Source organism: Littorina saxatilis, linkage group LG1 (assembly GCF_037325665.1).
Source record: "Littorina saxatilis isolate snail1 linkage group LG1, US_GU_Lsax_2.0, whole genome shotgun sequence".
NCBI classification, from domain to species: Eukaryota; Metazoa; Mollusca; class Gastropoda; order Littorinimorpha; family Littorinidae; genus Littorina; species Littorina saxatilis.
The window spans coordinates 5176500-5184969 of NC_090245.1; positions in this window are offsets into that span (position 1 = coordinate 5176500).

Here is an 8470-nt window from a genome sequence, read left to right on the forward strand (position 1 = left end):
CAAACTGAACGGTAGTTCAAAGTTAAAGGGATATTGACCAAAGTGCTTTTGAGGAACAATAAAACACTCTCCCCAAAATAAACACGCAAAAAAACACCCCACACAAATAAATAAATAAAGAAAGAAGCAAAACAGATTTACAAGGAAATTAATTATGTTCATGGTATGCTAGCGCTGTTTTTATTTTATTGTATAATAAGCATGCTGATACCGGGATGCAGTATACGTTAAATGTAAATGATATAATGCTGACTATCTAAATGTGAATCAAAAAACAAGAAAGGTAGGTTTTTTAATTTTTTTTTAATTTAAATGTGAACCAGAAAAGATGCATTTCTTTTAAATTGATGGCGCCGTCAAAAACAAAAACTAAATTCTTGGTTACAAAATCAAATGAATCTTAGTAGTCGATAGTTTAGTACTATTTGTCACTTTATTAGAGGTGGTTTGACTGAGTTGCCGACTTCTCCGCTTTAATTCCTTTTCAGTTTTATCTGTACACTCTTTGTTTTCATGCGATACGTGTAACACTTTTCCCGACCTCGCACATGATGGACAGCATTCATTGGAGCGATATGTTTTCACCGGGTTTTCGCAAAATTGTATTTCATGCCACGCTATTATCGATTACCTCAAATTAAAAAAGAAACAAAGAAAAACTCCGGACAAGCGCACAAGGTAGAACCAGCGGTCAGTGCATGGGACTGCAAAAGTGCACGTGTGCGTATGCGTGTGAATACATTTTTTTTTTAAACTAGTTAGTGTCAATATCGATCGAATGTCATTTCGATCACGTTTCAGTTTAGCGGACAAGCGTAATCGGATTCAACATACGCATACACACTCACATAGTCGGAAGAGTCGTCGAACAGGGAAAAAAATGACAAAGTAAAATATTGTAAATTGAAAAATGTTTGTGTAATTTTGCGATGAGACAGAGACAATCTGGGAAGGAAGTTTATACCCAAGTAATACTATCGAACGGGTTAGTCCGTAAGCTGCGGACAAATATTCTTACTCAAAGAGAAAAATGAAACAGGATTTTTTCAGTAAATGTAAGCTTACAGGGCTGCCGATGGGGAAAGACTGAACCACCTAAACAAATAGCAGTTCACATCGGTTGATGATTCTTCAGTCCCACAGAACTTCGGTCCATTAGGAAGTAGCCCTGTTGATTTGCTAGATTAACATCACATCGCTACCCGAACCGATTTTTATTGAAAATAAACACTTTTTTAAGCTCAGATATAATTTATCTGTAAGTTACATCACGTCTACAGTCGTTGACACAATCTAAAAACTCTATCAAATTACTCCGCCAAAGTTCCGACAAACTTACTACACATATATGCGTCGTCTGCATGTGTTGCGCGCGCAGTCCGGGGCGTGGCTTATTAAAAAAAATAAAAAAAACAACCCGTATTAGTCTTTTTTTTTTTTAAGAGTTAAATTCAGATAGCACTTCATTTGGACAGCCTTGAGAAAACGGCCGTACAATACGTGTATATCTTCTTTTATCGAGAAGAAGATTAACAGCGGTGGGGTTTCAGTCATGCTTTCTAACGCCAGCTTCAATTTCAGATAATGTTAGGAGATTTCAAAATGCAAGGGGGTGGGGGTATAGAGTGGGGGGGGGGGGGTATTTTCTCTGAATCGTTTATAAGGAAGGAATGTGTTTTTTAGACCCCAATCGTCAATGTTGAAGGTCCGGTATTAAAACTTGCCCAGTGTCTGACAAAATTAGACTCAGTTTAAAATTACCCTTGACAATTTGTGCGTGAGACAGACTGATTGCCGAACGGAAAATGGAATCACTCATGTGGCGCAGTGAAGTGTAGCCAAGTACCTGCTATGTCCTTCAGCAGAAGTGGCGGAGTGCCTGTCATCTGTTTCTCATTTAGTGGCCTCACAGTGGCCGAAGATTGGATTTGATGTGACTTTTAGTACACACTTGTGAGCGTGATCTGGTAATTTCCCTTCGCTTGCGTCTGACTTTCCCGTCTTAAGCTAACATACGAGAACAAACATAATATGCAAAATTGCAAGGATCGACCTCCTTGCATGAAAAGTCAACAACACTTTGTTATTTTCTCATTGTATAGAAACCTAAAATGTGACAGCAGCCCACAGGGTTATCTGTGTTCGTACACGCCGAAGTCTGTTCACTCGAAATCGTTCTGACAATTATGTTTTATGTTCAAAGATATGTTTAAATTCAAATTCCAACGACAAAAAAAAGAGAGATAGAGAGAGAGAGAGAGAGAGAGAGAGAGAGAGAGAGAGAGAGAGAGACAGACAGACAGACAGACAGACAGAGAGAGAGACAGACAGACAGACAGAGAGACAGACAGAGAGACAGACAGACAGACAGACAGACAGACAGACAGACAGACACAGACAGACACAGACAGAGAGAGACAGAATCAAATGTAAAGCGAACTGTTTAAACCTGTTGCGATAATTAATGTACAGTTCTGTAAAAATAAACTGTACTCTTAGTGCCCGACCCGACTCCCCAAACCTACGTCGCGGTTATCTGACGCTCTCTCTACGTCGTGCCTCTGCGTGCCTCCATTACAGAGAAATGGAAGGAGAAAATCTTTGTGTCAGTTTGACTCTTGATTTTAAACAAGTCGCGTAAGGCGAAAATACAACATTTAGTCAAGCTGTCGAACTCACAGAATGAAACTGAACGCTATGCAATTTTTCAGCAAGACCGTATACTCGTAGCATCGTCAGTCCACCGCTCATGGCAAAGGCACTGAAATTGACAAGAAGAGCGGGGTAGTTGTTGCGCTGAGAAGGATAGCACGCTTTTCTGTACCTCTCTTCGTTTTAACTTTCTGAGCGTGTTTTTAATCCAAACATATCATATCTATATGTTTTTGGAATCAGGAACCGACAAGGAATAAGATGAAAGTGTTTTTAAATTGATTTCGAAAATTTAATTTTGATCATAATTTTTGTAATTTTAATTTTCAGAGCTTGTTTTTAATCCAAATATAACATATTTATATGTTTTTTTAATCAGAAAATGATGAAGAATCAGATGAACGTAAATTTGAATCGTTTTATAAAAAAAAATAGGCCTATTTTTTTTTACAATTTTCAGATTTTTAATGACCAAAGTCATTAATTAATTTTTAAGCCACAAAGCTGAAATGCAATACCGAAGTCCGGGCTGTAAAAGTTGTTTCAATTTGTTTCCATTTAAAACGTCCGCTACTGGCACCTCAGTCGGACCATACATAACACTCTGAGAAGTAACCAAAGTGTTTTCTTTTAAAGTAATTTGTAACTCTCCGCTCCGCACGCCAACCAAAACAATTCCTGGGAGACGCCTACATCGTTCGGAAAAAAACCCCACAAAAAACTGTTCCGAGCCAGGACTGAACTAGAAAGGGTTTCCATGACCACGGACGTAGCTTTGTGCCGAGGCTGATCACGTGGTCAGGTTGACCAATGGCAACGCGACCCTTTTACGGCCTCTCTATTGTCCAATGTGTGTACTCTATGACCCCTTGAAAACTTCAGCGATTGGTGTGAAGTGTACTCTTTAGAGAGGATGAGTTCAGCGGTTAATTGCTTTTAACATACTTACCTGAACAGGTTATAGGCCATTATCTCGAGATGCCTTGCTTTCGGCAACAGTTCTTTGAATCCCTCCCTCCCTCTCTCCATCTTCTCTCTACCAGTCTGTTTCTCTCTTTGTTTCTCTCTCTTTTTCACACTTTTCAACCATTAACTATTCATATTCATTTGCATAATGTAGAGCAGTCCCTAATTGGGCGACAGTTGGCTGTTAAAAGGAAAACACATAAAACAAACCAAAAAAGAACACTTTTGTAAGCTTACTACATTACTTTTGAAAAAAACCATCATTGGGTTCATTTCGCGTCATTTTGCTTTCGTCAACAGGAAAGTTTTTGTAATGCCTCTCTCCACCTCCCCATATGCTCCCCTCCCCCATTTCTGTCTCTGTTTTTTACATTTAGTCAAGTTTTGACTAAATGTTTTAACGTAGAGGGGGAATCGAGACGAGGGTCGTGGTGTATGTGCGTGCGTGCGTGTGTGCGTGTGTGTGTGTGTCTGTGTGTGTGTAGAGCGATTCAGACTAAACTACTGGACCGATCTTTATGAAATTTGACATGAGAGTTCCTGGGTAGGAAATCCCCAGACCTTTTTTTCCATTTTTTTGATAAATGTCTTTTATGACGTCATATCCGGCTTTTCGTGAAAGTTGAGGCGGCACTGTCACGCTCTCATTTTTCAACCAAATTGGTTGAAATTTTGGTCAAGTAATTTGTGACAAAGTCCGGACTTCGGTATTGCATTTCAGCTTGGTGGCTTAAAAATTAATTGATGACTTTGGTCATTAAAAATCTGAAAATTGTAAAAAAAAATAAAAATTTATAAAACGATCCACATTTACGTTCATCTTATTCTCCATCACTTTCTGATTCCAAAAACATATAAATATGTTATATTTGGATTAAAAAAAAGCTCTGAAAATTAAATATATAAAAATTATTATCAAAATTAAGTTGTCCAAATCAATGTAAAAACACTTTCACCTTATTCCTTGTCGGTTCCTGATTCCAAAAACATATAGATATGATATGTTTGGATTAAAAACACGCTCAGAAAGTTAAAACAAAGAGAGGTACAGAAAAGCGTGCTATCCTTCTTAGCGCAACTACTACCCCGCTCTTCTTGTCAATTTCACTGACTTTGCCATGAGCGGTGGACTGACGATGCTACGAGAAAAACGGTCTTGCTGAAAAATGGCATTGCGTTCAGTTTCATTCTGTGAGTTCGACAGCTACTTGACTAAATGTTGTATTTTCGCCTTACGCGACTTGTTTACATTTAGTCAAGTTTTGACTAAATGTTTTAACGTAGAGGGGGTAATCGAGACGAGGGTCGTGGTGTGTGTGTGTGTGTGTGTGTGTGTGTGTCTGTGTCTGAGTCTGTATGTGCGTGTGTGTGTGTAGAGCGATTCAGACCAAACTACTGGACCGATCTTTATGAAATTTGACATGAGAGTTCCTGGGTAGGAAATCCCTGGACATTTTGTTCATTTTTTTGATAAATGTCTTTGATGACGTCATATCCGGCTTTTCCTGAAAGTTGAGGCGGCACTGTCACGCCCTCAGTTTTGGTTGAAATTTTGGTCAAGTAATGTTCGACAAAGCCCGGACTTCGGTATTGCATTTCAGCTTGGTGGCTAAAAAATTAATTAATGACTTTGGTCATTAAAAATCTGAAAATTGTAAACAAAATATTTTTTTATAAAACGATCCAAATTTACGTTCATCTTATTCTCCATCATGTTCTGATTCCAAAAACATATAAATATGTTATATTCGGATTAAATACAAGCTCTGAAAATTAAATATATAAAATTTATTATCAAAATTATATTTTCGAAATCAATTTAAAACACTTTCATCTTATTCCTTGTCGGTTCCTCATTCCAAAAACATATAGATATGATATGTTTGGATTAAAAACACGCTCAGAAAGTTAAAACGAAGAGAGGTACAGAAAAGCGTGCTATCCTTCTCAGCGCAACTACTACCCCGCTCTTCTTGTCAATTTCACTGCCTTTGCCGTGAGCGGTGGACTGACGATGCTACGAGTATACGGTCTTGCTGCGTTGCATTGCGTTCAGTTTCATTCTGTGAGTTCGACAGCTACTTGACTAAATATTGTATTTTCGCCTTACGCGACTTGTTTTTCTTCTCGTGTCCCTTTGCTTGTTTGTAAGTTAGTTTGTTGATTTTCTGTTTGTTTTAATTACTGTTGATGAATTGTACGCTCTTAATATATATTTTACGCGCAAAGTAAACATTTATTGCCGGCGTAAAATTGAAAATATTGATTACGCCTTCCTAGGCAAACCTGAGGTGGTGATCCAAATCATTGATACGTATTGGAAGGACTTCATTTACAAATAAAGAAATAAATAAGCCGTTTTAGTGATTTTTCCCCGGCGACATCCACCTTTCGAAGCCCAAGAGACATTCGCAGTGATGTAATTTGGAAACATCTGAAATAACTAACTGTAAAATGCTCCGTTACCGTTGCCGATTATTTCTTTTCATACAAACAGGATTTCACCTTCTGGCGATAATCTCTTTTGCGTTTGATTCTTGATTCTTTAAATTAATTTTTTCAGTGCTATTTAGTTGTAATCCATTACCCAAGCAGATGAAACCCGTGTGAATAACTGAACACTTAGACACTGATGTTCAGATGGTACGTGTGTGGTTACATAATTACAATAACCAAAATTGCAACCCGAACTGTCCAGTGAAGTGCTTTTCCAAGTTGCATGTGAGTGTGTGATTGTGTCTGTTCGGAGCGCTTCTAAGAAATTGTAAAAGTTTATGCGTAAGCATTTGCGATTTTCCGGTCTTGTACTTTTTCGTCAGTTTTCAGCAAACTCAGTTATATCATGTCACATTAGTGTGTGTTTCTCTTTTCTTTTATTTTTTCGTGTGTGTGTGTGTGTGTGTGTGTGTGTGTGTGTGTAGTTAGTTGTGTTTTTTTTCAAAGATTTGTTTTTAGCCAAGTTGATAGAGCGCTTGGGCGACTTACTTAAAAAACAAAACAAAACTTCCCTTTTTTTTCCAACTAAGATCCTTTATACTCGTTTTAGGAATGGGTATGCTAAGTACATTTTTCTTGGCGAATTGTTGTGTTAGCTAAGCAACATTACGTGAATCGTTAAAACATGTGGGTTTTGTTTTTTAAAGTATTCCCCGCTTAACGAATTAAGATTTCTATGCAAAACAACGTGTGTTAACCCCATGTACAAAAACAGTACATGTAGTACATGCTTGAAAGTGCAGAGTGCTGTTGCGTCCAAAGAATTGAGTATTTCAGTAATTATGTCGACTGGTGATAAACACACATACAAACACGCGCACGCATTCGCAGAACAAACGTATATTAATGTGTGTGCATGCGTGAACGCGTGCATTCGTTTGCTTGACTAACTGACAATGTCAATCACGCTTTAGAAGAGAACCGCTGATTTCAACGTGTTATGGCTTTTAACGCGGTCTTATGAGCCTTCTGTAAGACGGGCAGCGTTCGGCCTGTAACAAAAGACCATCCAATCAAACACCAGCGAAGATTTCATTGACGCGGCGCGTCAAGTGTTTTGAGTGGAGTGGGCGGAGCTTTGTTTATCACATGACCATTTGGGCCAATGGATGAATGTATAGTATGTGCGCTACTTTACTGGCGACCACGAAGCTCGAAGAGGTGTCAACTTGATTTCTTCATGCAATAAATCGTTGGCAGAAAAAAATGTTGCCCTTGGTGGAACGGGAGCCGCTCAGAAGAGGCGTGATAGAACTTGTGCGCGGTTCATGCATACACAACAATCATTTTTTTCAAGGTTTTATTTAACACTATGTGTTCGTAAAAACCGTTGCTCAACAACAAAATAAATTAATTAATATTTTTCATCCTATACATGCCGCTACAGAAGCACACAGGGAGAGGTAGACGCGGCGAGTCGTGTCGTCTGTGAGGTAACGATCGTGTCAAATCATAGTATCTGTTAACGACGCGCCGAACCAAGGTCACGGGGGTGGAGACAGGGGTAAAGAAGAAAAAATATGTGTATTCAGATTCATGTCTTCTTTCAGTTGATCAGCTTACTTGACTTCTATTTCCGAAAGTTTTTGTTTTGTGGCGCAAATTATCGATTTTGTCGTTGTGGTATAGTGTTGTCGATATTTTTGTCTTCTCAACATCACTGGCTTGATTTGTTTAATGATATATGTAGCAGGCAGCACACGTCTGTTTCAGAAATCGTTTTGAACGTCTGAATTCTGTTATGATACAACAATATAGATGATATACAACTTTTACATGAGAGAAGAAAGTCAAACATTATCTACCTAGAACATGTTGTCTTGTTAAGTTAGCATGCGTATTTTGTGTTCTATGCTATTCCTACTCATGCAGATGTCGAGTGCATTTTGAGGTAGAAAATAACAACAACCGGCAGTTTTGTCGCGACATTTCTCGCAATAATGTTTTGGTAAAGTTACTTCCCTCGTCCGGATTTTCATATGTAATTTTCCATGATGTTCGACCTGCAGCCGACTGCGAATTACTCTTAAATGTTTTGAAAGTTGCAACGCAAGTAAGCGTTTCTATCTTTCCATGAACTTTTGTTTGTTGTTGTATATCATTATGACATATCTGGGCCCGGCCGAGATTCGAACCCGCGACCCTAGGATCACAAGTCCACAACCTGAGCTACCCGGGCTCCCTTGAAGCCAATCGGTGTGTTTGAATCTTTAGTCCGATCGTGCAATCAAACCTGTCCAATGAAAGCTTGTCCACCACTTTGTCTATAACGACAACACGAAATATATATATATATAATATTTTTTAACATATTGTAAAGTTTTGACTAAATGTTTTAACTTAGATGGGGAATCGT